This window comes from Balaenoptera borealis, assembly GCF_965194805.1.
Source record: "Balaenoptera borealis genome assembly, chromosome: 11".
In the NCBI taxonomy this organism is placed as follows: Eukaryota; Metazoa; Chordata; class Mammalia; order Artiodactyla; family Balaenopteridae; genus Balaenoptera; species Balaenoptera borealis.
The window spans coordinates 2,740,085-2,760,101 of NC_138868.1; the positions used below are offsets into that span (position 1 = coordinate 2,740,085).

The following is a 20,017-nucleotide window of genomic DNA, read 5'->3' on the forward strand; positions in this document are numbered from 1 at the left end:
AACACGTTCTCAGGGCATCAAGGAGTGAGTAGAGGCACCGCTGCAGTGTTTTTGGACCCCCAGCATTTTCACAAGAGGTTTTTGAAGACTGGAAGGACATTGCCCAATCCGTACGAGGCTGAACTGGATACCGAAATGGACACAGAGAAACTGGGACGAAAGCAGGATACTGTCCTTAAAATGCCAAAAGATGCGGCTCACACAGAGCCCTGTTGTTGAGCAACAAACAGATCAGAGGGACCGGAGCGGGTGGCCGAGGGGCGTCCAGTTGGGTGGAGGGGCTGGCAGAGGCCTGGGTCCCCAGGGAAGTGTTTCTTGAACACAGCAGAAGGGCTTTGGCATTGGAGCCCTCTGTGAGAACAGCAGTAATGTGTCCCTGGTTGCATTCTGGCCAGCTGCTTCCTCTGCTATCTGCAGGATGGTTCTAGAAATCCGAGCGAGAGAGTCTGGGGGGTGGGAATCTGGTTGGAGGGGGATGATATCTTAGGGACTTGAATTGGAGTTGTAGGGCAAACAAACCACTTTATTATATTTTTTTAATTTTTATTTTGTATTGGAGTATAGTTGATTAACAAAGTTGTGTTAGTTTCAGGTGTACAGCAAAGTGATTTAGTTCTACATATACGTGTATCTATTCTTTTTCAAAATCTTTTCCTATTTAGATTATTACAGAATATTTAGCAGAGTTCCCTGTGCTATGCAGTAGGTCCTTGTTGGTTATCTATTTTAAATATAGTAGTGACAAACACGCCACTTCAGATAACTTTTCTTTTGCGGGGGGGGGCTTCGCCATGCGGCTTCTGGGACCTTAGTTCTCCGACCAGGGTTTGAACCTGGGCCCTCGGCAGTGACAGTGTGGAATCCTAACCACTGGACCACCAGGGTATTCCCTGGATAACACATTTTATTTGGGGTCATGGGGGGACTCGTGGAAGAAAGCCCTCCCCCACCCGCCTCACTCCCTACAAGCCACTTCCCAGAAGAGCCGCCACTGACAAACCCAAAGAGCATCAGAACATTCTGCTGGCCAACCCCCCCCTCCCCCTCAGCAGGATCCCCTGCTTCCAGGCCAAAGAAGTTATGCCTGCAAGATCCTGCCTGGGCTTCATTCTTCCTGTTTGAAGGATTATTATTATTTGATTGATTGCCTCCTTTATTCATTCAACAAATATTTTATTAAATCTCATGCTTAAGGGAGCAGAGGAGAGAAAGGAGTTTGCATCTGGCAGCCGTCCTAAAGGAGTTACGGTATTTTACCCCATGTGTGTCCTGAAATACTAGGCCCCAAACACAACATTTTTTTCTTTTCTTTTCTTTTTTTTTTTTTTTTTAAATCTAAGTGCTTTTAAAGACTTCTTTGAAACGTGGGACAATTATGCAAGCAGGAGAAAAAAAAAAAGTACCTAGAGCCAATATTTAACTTTGCCTTTGGTATGTTGAAGTCACCGGCCCATGCAAATCTCTCAGGCATGTCCTATAAAACTGACTTTAAAAAATAAATAAATAAATATATATATATATTCTTCACGGGGAGACATGGATTGAGGTTTTGCATAGTGGAAGGCTTGCTATTCCGGAAGCACACTGTTCTACATCACAGCCTGGACGCTGGTGTTTGCCAACCCCTCCAACACCCCTTCAGACTTGCACATCTTGGCGGCAGGAAGTGCTCCCCCTTTGCAGAATACTGGAAATCCCAGGACTCAGAAACGTCCCTAGCTTACTCAGGGTGGAGTGACCAGTGAATTATCAGGGTCTTCGGAAAAGTTGTTAGCGAATTGCTCGAACCTCAGGTTGGGAGGCGTAAAGCCACCGTCCCAGCTCGGTGCTGGGGGCCTGAGGCTCAGGACACCCCGCCCCGCTTTGGGTTTTGGCAAACCTAGCGATCCCGGAGTCCTGGATAACAACAGGATTTCCGGGCGTCTCCAGAGGGTGCCTTTTCGACTTCAGTTTTCACCTGAGCGGTTGGTTTTAATTCCTCCACTCGCTAAAGCTTTTCCCGGCTGGGAGGGCCGCTGGCCGAGACACGCGTCTGCACGCCCTGGACGAAGCGCCCATCCAGGTGCAAGGTGGCCCAGGAGGCTGATGGCGGCGCAATACCGAGGCACAAAGTTTTCATCTGCTCTGCAAACCTTCAGATGGGCAATCGGCCTCTGTATCTCCGAATCCTGTGAATATAAAACACTCTGGGGCGGGAGCCGGCTGCGCGGAAGGAACCGGGCTTTGCAAAATTCAGGGACTTTAAGGTCCGCTGGGTTTCACCGGTTGTGCGGCCGGCGAGCCACGCAGCCCGGGGCGGGGCGGGGCGGGGCGGCGGGCGGGGCGGCCCCGGGCGGCTGCAACAGACCCCGCATGCAGCGCGCCGGTCGGCTCGGCGGGCGGGAGCCGGCCGGGGCCGGGTGGGGAGGGGTTGACCGGCCTCCGCGGGGTGCGGGGAGATCCGGGGCGGGGGGCGCACGTGAGTCCCCGGCCGCGCGCGCCCTTTGGCGGAAAGGGGACCCCTCCCCCAGCCTTGCCGGTCCCAACCATCCGCGCCCGGCCGAGGGGAGGGACGGCCCAGCTGCCCCTGCCGGGAGCCCCCGGCCCGGCTGCAGAGCGGGGCGGGGCCGCGGCGTCCCCACCCCCTACCCGGACACCTGAGCGGCGGCGGCGGCGGCTCCCGCGCTTCGGCCGGGCTGGGCGCGGCGTCGCTCGGGTCCCCCCGGTCGAGCCAGGTGCACGCGGACGCCAGCCCTTCCCTGGCGGCTCTGACCGGCCCGGACTCTCTGAGCTGCGCCCCGAGCCAGGTGAGGCGGCGGCGGGGGGCTCGGTGAGCTTCGCGTGCGGGGCGGGGGTGGCGGGGGCACCCCATGCGGCCGGGAAAGACAGGAGGTGGCCTCACCGGCTGCGTTTTGGGTGCGTCTGGATTCCAGGAGTCAGCGGGTCCGCGCAGTCCCGGGCGCATAGAGGCTGAGGATGTGGGGTTGGGGAAAGGGTTCTTCGCGTCCTGGTGGGGTCGCTTCTCTGTAGAGACCCCCCCGCCCCGCCGTCTTCCTTCAGGACTAGGGGTCGGTTTAAAATTCTTTGGAAGCGGCCTGGGGGCAGAGCGCAGGAGCACCGCCTTTGTCCCCCGCGCGCATGAACCCTCTCACCTCCAGCGCCTTCCCTTGAGGTAACGCAGGTGGACCTACTCCGCCCCCTGCCTGGGATCTCCTTGCCCTAGGTCGCCGCCCGCTGGCCCGGGTACCTGGGCCCGCATGCCCGGCGGTGGAACTGGCACGGGGCCGCCAGGGGGCGCGCGGGGGCGGGGACAGGCGCCGCGGTCGCCATGTCCCCGGAGACCCTGCGTCGGCTCCCCCCGCCCCGCCCCGGCGCCCAGAGCCCCCATCCAGGTGCGCGCGGCTGGAGCAGCGGGCTCGGCGAGGCCGGGGCCGGTGCACCTGGCGCAGGCCCGGGGGTCGCGAGTGGATCCCCGGGTCCCCGGGGCCGAGCAGAGCCCCCGCCAGGTGCCCGGCCTCTGCCCGCCGCGCGCCTCAGCCGGGGTGGGGGGCCCGGCTGGTGCGGGTGAGCGGCCCCCCCCTCGCCTCGCCGCCGCCGCCGCCGCCCGTGAATTATGCAGGAGGCTGGCACCGGCGGGCTCGAGTTGCTCAAGTTTCCCTGGCAACTTTCGCCCGGGCATCGCTCCGCCCGCGCAGCCCGCGGCCCCGGCGCCTCCGCTGGGTGTCCGGGCGCCGGGGGCGCCTGGAGACACCAACCGCGCGCTCGCCGCCGGAGCCGGGGCAGCTGGATTGTGCGCGCAGGTGCGATCCCCGCGGAGGGCCTCGCTGCCCGGGTTCGGAGGGTGCGGGGTTAGGGGTGGACCTTGCTGCCGGGGCCGGATGACCTCGCCGCCGGTGTTCGGAGGGTGCGGGCCAGCGGCGTGCCTCCCGCGGGTTTGCGCGCAGACACTGCACGGGATGGGAGGGCGGGCGCGCGGGCGTGGTCAGTGTTTCCGTGGGGCTGGGGGCGTCCGAAGGGGGCGAGGCCTCTGCTGGTGACAGTGGGCTTTCAGGCGGAGCTTTTAAATCGACCCCGGGCGGCCGGATCTGAGAAGGCGCTTGGGCCCCCAGGTGGGAACTCAGGCCGCGGTACCTGCGGGCCCCGTGGCCGGCAGCTGTGGGCACGGTCCCGGGAGTCCTTAGAGGCCTTCCGAAAATAAAGTGGTTTCCGCGTGGAAGTTCGAGATGGTAAATTGGATAGTTTCGTGGCCTCTTTTTGTTTGAAACTCAAGTTCGAACGTTAATGAGGTCAATCCGCTAATTAAATTAAGCTCCAAGAATCAGAGAGGTAATTTCGGAAGTCCTCCGTTGAGGGCGCCTTGATCTCTACTTGGGACTTGTCCCTCGGCTTTGCTGACCCGGCCGCAGGGAGAGCACGTGGGCGCTGGGTTCAGCCTCCATCCAAGTGCCGCGCTGTCCGCGTTAAATAATAATTAGTGACCACCGATTCCGCGCCTGGGGGTTTCGGGACGCCCAGGAGAGGCCCTGGAGGCGGCTGCTTTTGGAGACCCGAGTTTTCAAACCAGTTGTCCGCGATAACAAGGCTGCCTTTTGATAAAGGGGTTGAACATCTGTCTGCCTGGAGCTTTGTGCCCACTGGGGGTTCGGCAGTGATTAAGGGGGGCAAAGGTGGATGTGGCTGCCCGAAGCGGGGGTTAATAAACGGTAGCGTAGATTTTTGCCCAGAAAGTCACGGTGTCCTTAAGGAGGCCAGAGGGAGACCCTTGTCTTCATAAGAATTAGGCTGCTTTACAAGTGTCTGGATGTAAAACTCCTGGAGTGCAGTGTTGTAAAGGAAGCGGGTTCCATTATTATGCTGAGGAATTTCTGCTTTTCCAAGAAGAAAGAATTGGGTGGAAAGCTGGTGCTTCTTTGGGCCCCAGTGGAAGCGGCTGGAATTCTTCAAGAATCAAAAGGAGCCCTTTACGAATAAAGTGATTTTGCCTATAAAGGTGGTTCCCAGTGGGCACTGTTGACAGCACTTGGCTGCTTTGAACAAATTAGATCCCTTTGGGGGTGGGCTTGGGGAGGGAATCTTTTTGCCTCCTGGCTCTAAGTACGATTTGCTTTAGAAAACCCTGTTCACATTCAGGTGAATTTCCCAGAGGTTTTCCTTCCTTCATTTTTTTTTTTTTTTTTCTTGAAGTGCTTGGGGTTGTGAGCAAGGCCCCCAAGCTGGCACCTAAGAGTCACCAATTTGGTCCAAGCCTCAGGGGGCAGGGGGCCCTATCTAGGAGAAGCCTGGATCGTCGAGGGTTTGGCAGGGGGTCCGATGTGAGAAATGCCACCAGGAGGAAGATGGAGTTGTTCCGAGATAGCATTGCATTTTATATTTCATCGGTGTTGGGGAAAAGGATGGAAGAAAAAGCTTGACATACGAAAAACGTGGCGGGAGTTAACCAATGTGCAGGAAAACACTAGTCGAACTGATTTTTCTAGAAAAAGAATTCTTTGTCTTACTCGCTTTATTTCTAAATATGTCCTGGAGTCCTAAATGATAGAGTTCTGGTGTCCTTGTCACCTCGGGTGAGTACAGGGGGCTTTTCCAAAGTGGGGCTCAGTTTGGGAGTTGCTAAGGGAATTGTGGGGATGAATTCAGTGTGGATCCCAGACCCTGACTGCTGAACACGTTTCCCCAGGATTCCAGCTCCTGCTTTGTCAACTTAAGGCCCAGCTTGGTCTCAGGCTGTTGGATCTGGAGTCCGTAGTTACTCCTGGGCTGGGGGGAGGGGAGCGTGGGCAGAAAAACCAAGAGAAAAGTACATTTACGGCCTCTCCTGGAGCCTTGCATTGTCCTGAGCCCCAGGGAGGGAACATTTAGGGTCTTTGATCATCCAAGTAACCCCTGGGGCAAATTTATTGAATCCTCTGCTTTGACTGAGGGGGTAGTTTGTGGATGGGTGGGGAGGAAAGCACCCCAAACAAATGCCTGATCTTTTTCATCTTGGGAGCCCCCAGCCCTCACCTGGGACTGACGGGGTGAAGGGCTCGGAGCAGGGCCGGGTGACCCTTGTGCCCTGGCCACTGCACCTGACCCGCCCACCCGAATGAGGGGCCTGCCATTCATTCAGAGGTGAGCTAGGTTATATCGGATTTTCTCTGCGCATTGTAAAAACGAGTCAACAAATAATCACCTGAGGGCCAGAAGCTGGCCACAGGAGACCACCACGGGAGGTTCCACGCCAGAGGGGAGAAGAGGGGGATTGGACAGTTAGTGCACGGTGGGACACGAGCTGTGATGGAGGTGACCGTTGGGTGCTGTAGGGCACAGAGAGCATTCCCAACCCAGTCTGGGAAAGGAAGGGGATGGGGGGGGGGTCTAAAAACACCTGTATGAGGCCTGGGGTGTCTGACCGTGTCTTTGCCTGCATTGCCCTGGGACCTGGTGGGAATGATCTGGTTCTTGTTCTGGCAGCTGTCAGGTTCTCACCTTCTGCCCGGCCTGGCGCTGCACTCTTGCTATAGACGACCTCATCCAAGTCTCTCAAAACTCCGGAAGGAGAGAGGTGCGATTGGTTATTATTCCCAATTTACAGATCAGGAGCCTGAAGCTCGCAGCAGTGGAGCCACTGGCCCCAGACCACACACCTAGTGCACGGTGAGCTGGGGTCGCACCCAGGTAGCTTGGGAGAGCCCAGCCCTTAAGCCGACACACTGCACGCATCACCCAGTGGGAGAATTCATCTGGTTAGAAGATGATTTTTCTTGTTACTGTGGTGTGAGAAAAACTGTAGCCAGAAAGTGAAAACCAGAGTTTCTGATCACACTTCTTGATGTGATAGGCCTTTTTTTTTTTTTTTTCTTTGAAAGCTGATTCAAGAAATGCTTTGAAGGGGCTAAAAATGTTAATGTCATTGGCTCCAGTGGTTGTTCTGAGATGGGTCTTTGGGGGCCAAGGATGCATCTAGCACAGGCCTTCCCACCACTCAAGGGGTTTGCAGTTTTAACGGAAGGGAGAGGGGAGCCCACGCCCAATACTGGGGCAGATCCCAGAGGCTGCCCAGGGCTCCGGATTGTGAGCTGTGTCGGGCTTGATGGTTACGCCCTGGGGATGCGCCAGCTGAGGCATGTGTCACTTCCGGGGGTTGGGGGGAAGGGGGGTAGGCAGCAGAAGCCTTCAGGGCTGCTGGGATTTAGTGGGCAGCTGCAGGGCCCCCGGTGATTGGCTGCAGGAAGCCAGTGCAGGAAGGGGCGGGACAGGGTTTGAAAATTATCCTTGTGAGGTTTTCAGAGTCCTCTCCTTGACTCTCAGGATGGAATGAAGCCACAAGCTCCAAATGTCAAAGCTGCAGATTTCTTTTTCTTCCTTCCTTCCTCCCTTCCTTCCTTCTTTCTGTCTTTTCTTTCTTTCTTTCTTTCTTTTTCTTTCTTTCTTTCTTTCTCTTTCTTTCTTTTCTCTCTTTCTTTCTCTTTTTCTCTCTCTTTTTCTCCCTCCCTTCCTCCCTCTCTCTCTCCCCCTCCCTCCCCCCTTCCTTCCTTCTCCCCTCCCTCCCTCCCTCCCTTCCTTCCTTCCTTTCTTGTTTTTTTCTTATGTATACAGTCACCTTTATTATAATTCATGAATCCATTAGAAACTGACATGGATCTCTCTATTAAGACATCTAGATTCTCATGGGCATCTGCTTTCCACTCATTAGAAAATCCAGGTTTACTTGAGAATGGGGAAGAAAAGCCGATATCTTAGTGTCATTATGACAAGTCCTCACCTCATAGGAAACCTGAAAGGGTCTCTGGGCCCCCCTAGGTCACAACACTGTGCTGTCTTCACAGACCTGCCCACACTCAAGTGTCTTCTGGAATTCCTTCTAAATGTCAATGGGCACCTGGGCAACAACATTTTATTGCTCTGCTGGTTTCTAGGGTGCAGGTCCAGGGTTAAATAATGTGCCCAAACTTAGCATTTTCAAACTGTCCAGGCTTATCTTCCAAAAGTAGTATATTACTCACTTTACCAACTCTTCCTGCCAAATAGAGACCCAAAGCATTAAGTGTTAACTGCCAAGAAGTTAGGTAGGGCCCCTTTTCTCTCCCCAAACCTAGTTATTTGCAATCCCAAACAAATGCTAGCACTGCACACGCAGGACAATAGTCCTTCCTGAAAAGGCCAAAGCCACAGATTTCATACGATGGGCCTCTCGGGTGAGGGGCTTCTGGCCCACCCCACAGAAATTCTGTTTGAGGCCCAAGAAGCAGGCCTGGAGCTCCCCAGAGGGTCCCACTGTCAGGGGTTCTAGGAACGCACTTTGAGGAAGATGGTTGGCCGGAGTCCTGAGCTGCTGCTTCAATTAAAAAGGCCTGATTTGGGAGGCACACCTGGAGGCCTCCAACAGGTGGATAATCATTGCACACCCACAGTGGCTCTACCTTGCTGGGACAGGTTTCTTCCAAACAAATTTTTTTTTGCCTCTCGACTCCCTTAACGTTGTTTTAAAAAAACCGTATGTCCTCTCACACGTTTCCTGCAACATTTTTGTATGGAAAGTGCAGATACCCAGCAAATCTGAGAGAATTGCACCCTGCATTACTTTATACCCACCCCAGATCCTTCCATGAACCATTTCCCTAGACTTCCCAGGCATTTTCAAGACGGCCTTTAAAGTTGTGCTTCGTAGGTTTAAATATTTGCCGAGGATATAGAGCGTGGTCTGTGAGGTAAATATTGACATTTGAAAAGTAACTGTTCCCTAACTTTAACGGTATCCACTGCGGCCTAAAGTGTGACTTGACACCCACCTTTCCTCGACAGATACCTGGAGGGCCTTTAGGGGATGTTGTTTGCTCCTTTCCTTTCTTGGATTTATAGCCCCACTTCCCCGAGGAGTTTTATCCTGATGTAATAGACTTTTATGCTTGTGGGTCTTTTATTAAATCAATCGAGCATATTTCTCTGCAAGGGAAATAATGCATACATTGATTTTTTAAATTTTCTGTAACCTCAAGTCACTAAGTATTTTTTAAAAAGTCACTTCTGGATTGAGAAAGCCCTGTGATCAAACACTATAAATACATTACAGATTTTTAGAAATGGAAAAAGGAAAATGTTCCTGGAACTGCCTCTCTCAGCGATCAGGCGGTGGGTGTTTTTGGTATTTAAATTAAAGCTTTAGGTGAAGTTCCCCCTTTGTTTGGTATCCGGGAGTCCCCTCCCCCCAAGATTCAGAGGAGGCTGGAAGGCCTTTCAAAGGTAAAAGATGGGAGGGTCTGCTGGGAAGAGGGGGACCCCAGGCCTCTCTGTGACTGAGCTATTTCAGAAAAGACTGATTCCCTTTAGACTGGACCCCTTGGAAAGGGTCCACACACCCCAGTTTGGAGCCCCCTGAAGGGGAGGAGAGGGAAATGGGCAAGAACTCAGCCCCGCCCTCAGTGTTCCGGCAGGTGATTTCCCCCCCGGGGACAGGGGTGACACCTAGGTGACAGAGTGACACAGGATGGGCTACATGGGCCAGGCCCTGTGGATGGGGGTGTCCTGCCCCAGACTGTCAACACTCAGGGTTCCTCCCAGGGCTGCACAGGAGAAGTGAGAAACGGGGCCCATCATCCTGGCCAGGAGCCTGGACCGCCAGGACCCTTTCCCAGGGGCTCTGATGGGCCCATGGTGTGGCTTGAGCCTGAGAAAGGGCAGGATGGAGCAGTGGGGTCTGTGTCCTGCCAGATTGGGTCCCAGGAGGCTTGGGGCACAAGGAGAGGGTCACACATCCTGAGCAGAGCTGAAAGCCGGCCTGGAGGAGGGAAATGAGCCTTTGAACCTTCCTGAAAATTCAGCCTGGGATCCCTGCCCCGGGGGCGAGGAAGGCTGGGTGGGGGGCGGAGGAGGCACTTCTGCCCGCTTGATTGCACCCCGAAAAGCACATGGCACAGCAGCTCCTGTCCGGGATTTTTCCTGACCACCCCCCATCATCTGGGGCGGGGTGTGGCAAACGATAGGGATTTGCCTGTAGCCGCCATCACCAGGCAGGCAGGTCCCCGGGAAAGGACCAGGTCTCGTTTCTCTGTATCCCAGGGTTCCGGAGGGGCACCGGTTAGGAGTAGCCCTCTCCTTGGATCTGGACAGCATCAGTGGTTCCAGACTTCCCCTCCCACATGTGTATTCAGCTTCCAGAAGTCACGAAACCAGTCAGGCCACTGGCCTGTTCTTTCTTGGCCTCACCCTGAGGGTTCAGACCCGGGCCAGCCTGGTAGCTGCACTCAGGCCTGGCCGCTCCCTGCCACCCACATCCGGGATGTCGGTTTGCGGCAGGTGGCACGTGAATTTACATCCACCAAGATTACCGCTGGGATGTTTACAAAGCTGGCGCGCTGGGACGGGAGGGTGGGGAAAAAATCAGCTGCGGTTAAAGCTGGGGGTGGAATTCCTGAAGACGGTCGTGGCGAGCCTGGCGTGTGAGCTTAATGATTCTCCAAACACGGGGTGGTGAATGGCACACTCTTGGTTCCCAAGAGTTTCAAGGCTTCTTGGCTTTCCTGCAGTGAAATGGTCCAGAAATATGTGGGATTAGGCCGCCTGGTGTTGGTGTGTTTTGATTCTTCGGGGTCCCTTCTGGGGATGTCCCAGGCCGGTGAGGGACAGCGGGGGTGTCTTTGCTGAGTCTGCAGGATTCTGCTCTGCCTCTTGATCTGTTTCTCTTTCTGGTGAGGTCCTTTGGGTCGTGGGGGAGGGACACCCACTCGGACCAGGGTCAGGGGTATATTGGGGGACCCAGGACTGTCACTGTCACTGTGGGGCTGAACGGGCTCCCAGAGTTGTCCTTCCGTCCGTCTCTCTCCCTCGGTGGACCACCTCGATGACTTTACATTGTGAAAATCAGGGTAACAGCGAGTGTGTGAGCTGTGCCAGGCTCCACGTGCAGACGCACTCCATCCCCACCGCAGACCCGAGAGATGGGCACTTGTATCCTCGTGCTTGTTCTCCGGGGAGGAAACCAAGGCAGAGGGAGCTGACCTGACTACCAGAACCCTACGCCAGGCAGACGTCCACTCCAAGGTGCAGAATTAGGGACGTGTCCTGTCCCCTCCTCTGTGTCATCTCAGGGGTGAAGCCCAAGCTGACCTTTCTGCTCCTTTCAGGACGAGTGGGCCGGGGTAGCACAGGGCTTCTCAAACTTTTGGTCTAAGGACCCCACTCCCCTCTTTGAAGAGTTTTTAAGGACCCCAGAGAGCTTTTTGTTTATGTGCGTTGTATCTCCTGATATCTATCCTGTTAGAAGTTTAAAAAGAGAATTTAAACATATTTAGTTAGTAATGCATTTAAAAATGACAATACTAAACCTACATGTGTTATTGTAAATAAAATATTTTTATGAAAAATAGCTATTTTTCAAAACAAGAAAAAATGAAGAGTGTGGCAATTTACGTTTTTGCAAAATCTCTTTACTGTCTGGTTTAACAGAAGATGGCTGGATTTTTGTATCTGCTTCTGCATTTAGTCTGTTGCAACATCACATGTTGTGTAGCTTCTGGAAAACTCTGAAGTACACTTGGGAGAGGGTGAGAGTGAAATAACAACTAACGTCTTAGTGTTATTATGAAAATGGTTTGACTTCATAGACCCCCTCAAAGGGCTTTGGGGAACCGCCCCTCCCCAGGGTTCCCTGGATCATACATTGAGAACCACCTGAAGAAGCGTGGGACTGGCAACACGGACAGGGTGTGGGTCTGAAAGCTGGCTTTGCCCTGTAGTCGGGTGGATGTTTCTAACACATGTCCCTTTTCTTATCATTCAGGATGCATCTGTGAAGTTTAGTTGGGGACCCCAGAAGGTCATCAGGTGGTCCCCACCCCATGGGACAGGCCCACTGGTGGCAGAGTCTAGGGTGGTGGGATGTGGGCTCAGCCAGGCCGGAGCTGGTTTGATCCACAGCTGGCACTTTGCTCTTAGGGGTGTAACTTGTATGTGTGATATCACCAGAAGCTAAATAGTGTGGCAGTGACAGTTGGGGAGCCATGGTAACATTGTAAAGCAAGAAGGCTGTTTTCTGCTACCGGGGAGGGGGTCCACATGCAGAGGGACCGGTGGACAGAGGTGGGGTGGGGGGACCAGGGCAGCCACCGGGAGGGAGGAGAGAACTTTCCATACTTCTTCCTTTCCAATCTGGATGCTTCTGTTTCGTGCCTAATTGCCCTGGCTAGAACCGTCAGTACAACGTTGAATAGAAATGGTGAGAAAGTGCATCCGTGTCTGGTTCCTGATCTCGGGGGAAGCATCCAGCCGTTCACCATTAGTTGTGATGTTAGCGGTGGGTTTCTTGCGGCTGCCCTTTATCAGGTTCAAGAAGTTCTCATGTTTTCTTTGTTGAGTGTTTATATCTTGAAGGGCCGCTGGATTTTGTCAAGTGCTTTTTCTGCATCTCTTGAGATGATAAGCTGCTTTTGGTCCTTTATTCTATTAATTCGGTGTCTTACATTAAATGATTTTTCGATGTGAAGCCAATTTTGCATTCTTGGGATAAATCCCACTTAGTCATGGTTTATAATCCCTTTTATATGCTGCTGGATTCAGTTTTCTAGTATTTTGCTGAGCTTTTTGTGTGTATGTGCATAAGAGCTATGGGTCTGTAGTTTTCTTGGGATGGTATCATGGTAATATCGGCCTCAAAAAATTGTTGGGAAGTGTTCTATTTTTTGGAAAAGTTTGTGATGAATTCATATTAATTCTTTTTTAAATTGAAGTATAGTTGATTTACAATGTTGTGTTAATTTCTACCGTACAGCAAAGTGATTCAGTTATCCATATACATACATTCTTCTTTTTAAATATTCTTTTCCATTAGAGTTTATCACAGGATATTGAATATAGTTCCTTGTGCTATACAGTAGGACCTTGTTGTTTATCCATTCTGTATATAATAGTTTACATCTGCTAACCCCAAACTCCCAATCCATCCCTCTCCCACCTAGCTTCCCCCTTGGCAACCACAAGTCTGTTCTCTATGTCTGTGAGTCTGTTTCTGTTTCATAGATAAGTTCATTTGTGTCATATTTTGGATTCCACATATAAGTGATATCATATGGTATTTGTCTGACTTACTTCACTTAGTATGATCATCTCTAGGTCCATGCCAAATGCAAATGGCATTATTTCATTCTTTTTCATGGCTGAGTAGTATTCCATTGTATATACGTACTACATCTTCTTTATCCATTCATCCGTCGATGGACATGTAGGTGCTCATCCATATCTTGGCTACTGTGAATAGTGCTGCTATGAACGTAGGGGTGCATGTATCTTTCTGAGATACTAATTCTTCTTTAAATGTTTGGTAGAATTCACCAGTGAGGCCCCCTGGGCCTGAGATTGTCTTTCTGTGAAGTTTTGAATTTGTTAACTCGCTCCCTACTTGGTCTGGGTATGTCCAGATCTTCTGTTTCTTCTTGAATCACGGTGGTTGGTTTGCATCTCACTGAAATCTATTTCCTCAAACCGTCTAATCTATTGTCACGCAGTTGTTCATAGCATTTCCTCATCCTCTCTTTTGTTCCTGTGAGGCTGCTAAGTGTCTCCCCTTCATTTCTGAGTTTGGTGATTTGAGTATTTCCCCCTTTTTTTTCCTGATCATTCCAGTGAAAAGTTTGTCAATTTTATTGACCTTTTTAGAGAACCAACTTATGGTCTCATTGATTTTTCTCTATTTTTCTATGTTCTTTTTCATTAATTTTCACCCTCACTTTTGTTATTTCCTTCCTTCTGTGGTCCAGGAGGGAAGGAGAGCTTGGTTAGGGGGCTGGGGGGGAGAGGTGGCCAGGGTGGGCCTCCCTGAGAAGCTGGCACTTGAGCAAAGACTTGAAGGAGGGGAGGGAAGTAGTAAATGAGAAGTGAAGAATTTGATGGAAATTGATGTGAAAACACTTAGTTGCACTTAATGTGTTTTAAGCTGTGCTAAGATATATGTAACATGCAGTTTACCATCTTAACCACTTTAACTGTACAGCTTAGTGGCATTACACATTCACATTGTTATGCAACCCTCACCTCCATCCATCTCTAGAACTTTCCGTCTTCCCAAACTGACGCTCTGCCCCATCCCATTCGGCACTCACTCCCCATCCCCCTCCCCCAGCCCCGGTCCCCACCATCCTACTGTCTGTCTCTATCAATTTGATGACTGTAGGTCCTCATATGAATGAAATCACACATTATTTATCCTTTCGTGTCTGGCTTATTTCACTGAACATCATGTCCTCAAGTTTCATCCATGTTGTAGCCTGTGTCTGAATTTCCTTCCTTTTTAAGGCTCAGTAATCTTCCATTGTGCGGATGGACCACATTTTGTGTATCTTTTCATCTGTCCGTGGACACTCGGTTGCCTCCACCTTTTGGCTGTCGTGAATGCTGCTGCCATGAATGTGGGTATTCAAGCCCCTCCTTTCAGAAAGCACGTTTTGAAGCGGTGACCAGCCCAAGGCCCATCTGGTCTTGGGATTGCAGAGCTGAACCTCTCCCACCCACTCGCCTCACCCAGGCTGCTTTCCCATAGAAAGAGGCCCATCTTTCTTCTTGAATCTCTCCACAAAGCAGGAATGACTCCGTATGTTGGAGCACGATTCCTCCCATATCCTGTGTTCCCATCTCGCAAGGAGGAAAGACCTGGGAACTGGGTCTCACCTTTGTGGGTTCATCCAGGTCTCGGGCAGGACCAAGGAAGGTGTCGGGGCAGAGAGAGAAGCAGGGAGGGGATGCCCTTCTGCAAGACCTCACTCATTCACTACCTGGTGCCTTCCGGTGTCTTAGGGTTTCTCTGTTCCGAGTCATCCCTACCCTGTTGTCATGAGACGTTCTCCTGTATTCTCTTCTAATAACTTTAATGGCTTGCTTTATATTCGTTTATTATTTTTATGCCATCGGGAGTTGGCCCTTGTGTCAGGCTGGGATCTGATTTGTCTTTTTCAGCACAGGAGGACCTGCCCCCACCCCTGCTGGCTTTGCCCCTCCCCCTCTGTCACAGACCCAGCTCCCAAGCTCATCTGGGGATTGGTTTTCTATCGATCTGGCTCTAAGTCCACCATGTGTGTTTACAATCCCTTTCAAAGGAGCTTTGAGACTTGGCAGTATGATCTCCTTTAGACCGCAAACAGCCACGTTGCAAATTATTCCATTCTGTGGTTGAGAAAAGGAGCCAGTTCAGAGGGGTGGGTCAGCTCAGGGCTCCCCACCAGCACGTGGCAGGGCGGGTCAGGCTCAGACATGCCGGACCCAGGGGCTCAGCCAGACCAGGGTGACGCCAAAGCGCTGAGCCGGTGTCTTATCTTCAGCGACCTGACAGATGCTTCCTTGACGAGGGACCCAGGCCACCACTGAGCACTTCCGTACATTCAATGTGGTGGCACTAGCCACAGGTGGCTGTCGAGCCCTTGAAACGTGGCTAGTGCCACAAGTTGAAGGGACACTATTCTGTGTGTATTGGGTTCCATAAAATATAAGTATTCATTTCAACTGGGTTTTTCTTTTCTTGTTTGAAACGTGGCTACTAGGAAATTGAAAATTACATTTGTGGCTTGAATTCTATTGCTGCCAGCAGGGGTTTGTAGCAGCCCTTGCCCCAGAATCTTTGCAGCTTTGGGGAGTGTTTGGACGACCCTTGGTGCATGCTTGTGTGTCCTCCAAGTAGGTGGTGCCTGAGCTCTGCCACATGACTGCTGTGTGTCCTTGGGCGAGCCAGCTGACCTCTCTGGGCCTCAGTTTTCTCATCCTGAAAATGGGGTAATAATACTGGGGGCTGGGATCGGCTTCCTTATTTCTTGTCCCCTGTCCCGCCCCCCCCAGTCCCTCCTGCTTCTGCCTTGTCGCCCCACTGTCTTGTTCTCAGATGGAACCCCCTTCCTGCAGACGTGCTTCCTGGGTTTAGCAGCCAAGAATCTTCACTGGAGGAAAAGGGAGAGAGGTGAGAACCTCTCTATCATCTCAGCCTTCTACCCCAGGGTGGAGCTCAGGCCCACCTCTCAGAGAGACTGGGGTGGGAGGGGACCCCAGAGCTAATTTAGGATTGATCCGGGTTCTAGAATGTTCGTGCTGGGGGGCCCAGGTCCAGCTTTTGGGAGAACACTGGGCCTCAGGAAGGAGAAGGGACCTGGCCAGGTCCCAGTAGGTTTCCTGTTGGACCCCAGGTCCCCAGGGCCGGGCAGCTTCCCCCAAACCCCGAGGCCACTGTGGGTTGGTGTAGACTCTCTACCCAGACCAGGCCCAGTGAAATAGCTTCTGGGGTTTATTCTCCAAAAAAGCTGGATTCTTACTGGAGGTGTCTGGGCATAATATTATTATTATTGAACATTCATTGCTGCCCCTAGACAATATGGGCAGTTTTCTGGTCCCCGCTGGGGTGTCCACGTGGTCCTAAGGCTGTCGGGTTGTGCAGTCACCTGTGACACCCGGCAGATTCCCCAGCAGAATGTAACATGTGCTTGGCTGTGGGGTCAGTGGCCTGTGGTGGGGTTGGTGCTTTCCCAGAAGACAGGAAATACCTCCGAGGTAACAGACCATCCAGCCAGCTCCATGATGCCCCATGTTGTGAGAAAATGATTTCTTTACCAGGCTTACTTAATTACATCATAATAAATAAACTCCTGTTAAATATTTCCTATTAACAATGCCATCACATAAAATAAAATAAGATAAAATAAGAAAAATAAAATAATAGTTACCTATATCTTTGTGGGTAGCTTGATTAATTGTTATTATTATTTGCATTTCATTGCCAGACTTTGTCAGAATACGTTTCATTGCCTACCGGTGCCAGGCACTTTCATGCCTGTGGTCTCGTGGCATCTTCACTATCCATCCCTGGGAGGAAGTATTTTTATGTCCATTTTACAGAAGGGGAAACTGAGGCCCAGAGAGGTGCATTGACTGGGGTTTTGAGCCCAGCAGGTGCCTTTGTGCTCTGACCAGGCCAGTCTCAGAGCTGGAGGGATGTGAGGATTTTGTCCAGCTTCTCTCCCCGTGTGTCTGTCCATTCTGGTGCCCAGTGGCCTTTACTGACCACTTACTACGAAATCTGCCCCTGTAACTCAGTTTGGATAACCCCCTCCCCCGACCTCTGGGAGGGGGGAGGGGGATGAAGGCGGGGTCAGCTTCTCAAATGTGCCTCTGAACCTGGGCGGTGCCTTTGTCCTGGCGGGGATGAGTGTGTGCAGTGTTCCAGAGCATCTGTCTTCAAGGCCGTAGTCCGGGGTGTTTGGCCCGGAGGATTCTGGCCAGATGGGGAGTATAGCGCTGGCCAGGATGGGGCAGGGCTGCAGTTGTTTTACCTCTCTGCTCTTGCCCCAGAATCTTTGCAGCTTTGGGGAGTGTTTGGACGACCCTTGGTGCATGCTTGTGTGTCCTCCAAGTAGGTGGTGCCTGAGCTCTGCCACGTGACTGCTGTGTGTCCTTGGGTGAGCCAGCTGACCTCTCTGGGCCTCAGTTTTCTCATCCTGAAAATGGGGTAATAACACCTCTCCAGTGGCCTTGAGCATTAAATGAGATCATTTACATAAAGTCGAGACTGTTGTTACCGACCAGGGTTCTTGGCCTCCTTAATCAACAGAAATTCATCAGAGGCCAGACAAGAAATTCAAGCAAGGCTTTACTGGGCCCCCTGCTGTAGCAGGGGGGAGCGAAAACAAGTAACAGCTTCCCTTGCTTGCTCACTTGCGGAGATGGGAGGCAAGCTGGTTCTTTATAAGGGGGGCGGGTAGGGGTGTGTCCAGGGGTCGGGCTGGAGGGGTGGCTTAGGTGGTCTGCCCTCCCCCTTGGTGGTGTTCTGTGCAGCGGGCATGCGCTGGACCCTGCTTTTGCTCCAGGCTCTTCAGAAGCGGCAATTGGGCTTTTTGGTCTGTTTGTATCTTGTTGTCCAGAATATGCCCCAACTGCACACGCATGCAGTTATTTTTAGTCCCTTATAGTTTCTTTGTATTTTGTAGCCGGAGGAGACGTTTGTCCGGGTGCCAGCACGGCAGCACTGCAGCCAAGGGTCCCGGGTTCCCGCCCGTCTCACTCTGACGGGCCTTGGTGTACCGTGAGCTGCGCTCATCATCATTATCGGCAGCACCTGTGTGTACTTGGTCTGTTCGGATTGGACCCGCGTCACGGGCAGGTTGGAGTCCGCCAACTCGCTTCCCCTGTCCTGTTGGGACTGGCTGTTCAGCCCCTGCCGTGGATTCCCGCCCCGTCTGGTCTCTGCAGAGCCTCTGGCCTGAGCTGTAAGTGCACCTGGTTTGTGTAGGGGCTCCGGATGACGGGGGTCGGGGGGACCCGGCAGTCCTCCAGGGTACCTGTTGCCCCTGCAGGGGTCATCGGTAGCCTTGGGGGCCCACCTGAGCTCCTCCGCTCCCTGGTGCATCCGGAGAGTTCCCACGGAGCGTTTCTCAGCGAGGGGCACTCCCCCACCCACTCCTGCCCCGCAGGAGCTCCAGGTGGCTGGGCCGGGGGGCGGAAGGTGCTGTTTCGAGTGGACCTTCTTGGCTCTCAGGTGATGTTCCTGACACGGATGTGCTCTTGTTCATTTGAAATTTTATCCTGCCATCTTTTATTGAAGAGGGAGGAGAGGACCTGGGAGGTCGGGGTGGAATATTTATTAAGTTAGTCATCCAGTTAGGAGCGCTTTCTGAAAAGCCTGCACGATGACGGGGCCTTCGGTGTCGGACAAACCAGAGTTCAGTTCCGCTTTGCGGGTGCCGCCTGCGTGGACCACCTGTGTGGCCTCGGGCATAGCCTGATCCTCAGCTGTGGGGGATGGTAACACCCACCTAATCAGTAACAATTAGATGGAGGTTGTGTCAGCTAACAACCTGCAGAACAAAACACTCCAAAACTTCGGGTAAAAGGACCACTGTTTATTTCAGGGCCAGAGAGTAAACGTTTCATGCTTTTTGCTGTACAGTCTCTCTACAAAGCAAGAGCAGTCAAGTGAATGGCCACGGCTGAGCCCCAATGAAACGTTATTTAGAGAAACACGCTGTGGGCTGACTTTGGCCCGCAGGCAATAATTTGCCGACCCCTGGTTTATTTATCTCACAATTTGGAAAGTGGACCATCTGAGCAGGACTCGGTTGGTTCTTGTGGCCCCTGAGTTCACCTGTGGTCAGCTGGTGGGCAGGCCTCACTCACGCCTCCCGGGTGGGCTGGTCGTTGGCAGGGGTCGGAGGGTAATTGCATCATCCATCTCTCACCCCGCCGCAGGCCAGCCTGGCTTGGTCACTGGGTGGTAGCTGCAGGGCTTCCAAGAACGGCGAGAATGCATCCCTTTGCTCTGGCCCGTTTGGTTGAAGCGAGCGTAATGGCCAAGTCTAGGGTCACTGGGAGAGGACTTCCCCAGGCAGAAGGTCCGGGGAGGCGCGCGCCCCGTGTGGGTTTGGCGCAGCCCCGTCTGCATCTATTTCCCCCCCGCCCCAGGTGCTGGCCATCATCATCACCCATCATCGTGCGCACCAGCGGAGCGGCCAGCTGGGGTTTCACGCTTTTAGGGGTCACGGGCTCTGTGGTTCAGCTGGAGGGTGTAATTAATATTTTAACTTTGTTCCTGAGTAATTTTACACGAGAGCTGTTACTAAGCTCACTCCCACCTGCACTTCTGCCTTCTCTGGTAATGGAGCCGGGGCAGAGGAGAGTTAAGAGCGTTCGTTCCGTGGAGGTCAGGGGCCACGGGGACTTCCCACCGGGTCCTGCTTTTGTGAGGAGCTATTTCCCGGAGGCAGAAAGAGGCAGGATCGGGGAGCCGGGCCCTGGCTCTGGTCCTGGCTGGGCCGCTCAGCTGCTGTGGGACCTCGGCCTCGGTTTTCTCATCGGGAGAATGGGTAGATCAGATGAAGTCACATTCCTGCCAGCCCGGACTTCAGCAGTGGTGTAGACGGCGCGGTGGGGAGGCGGTGTACGCGTTCCCGCCGCTCCCCGAGGGCTGCGGAAGGTCAGCCTCAGAAAGTTGCTGTGACAGAAGCCAAGGATCAGAGAGTTTTTCCCTTTCCTCCTCATCCCTGACAGTGTTGGCATTTTGCCTTGTTTTCAGGGTTTTTTCCTCCCTCACTCTGTAAAG

The 20,017-nt window shown here is 52.9% G+C and overlaps 1 protein-coding gene across 1 annotated transcript in view; it reads left to right on the forward strand.

Annotated features, from left to right (window-relative positions):
* The first annotated feature begins 2,320 nt into the window (after positions 1-2,320).
* The window catches only part of SHANK2 (SH3 and multiple ankyrin repeat domains 2), a 478,101-nt gene continuing 460,404 nt past the window's right edge, over positions 2,321-20,017 (forward strand). The window contains exons 1-2 of the mRNA XM_082342199.1: positions 2,321-3,779; positions 17,910-18,188. The gene's annotated coding sequence lies outside the window, so the exon portion shown is untranslated. The remainder of the gene's footprint in view (positions 3,780-17,909; positions 18,189-20,017) is intronic.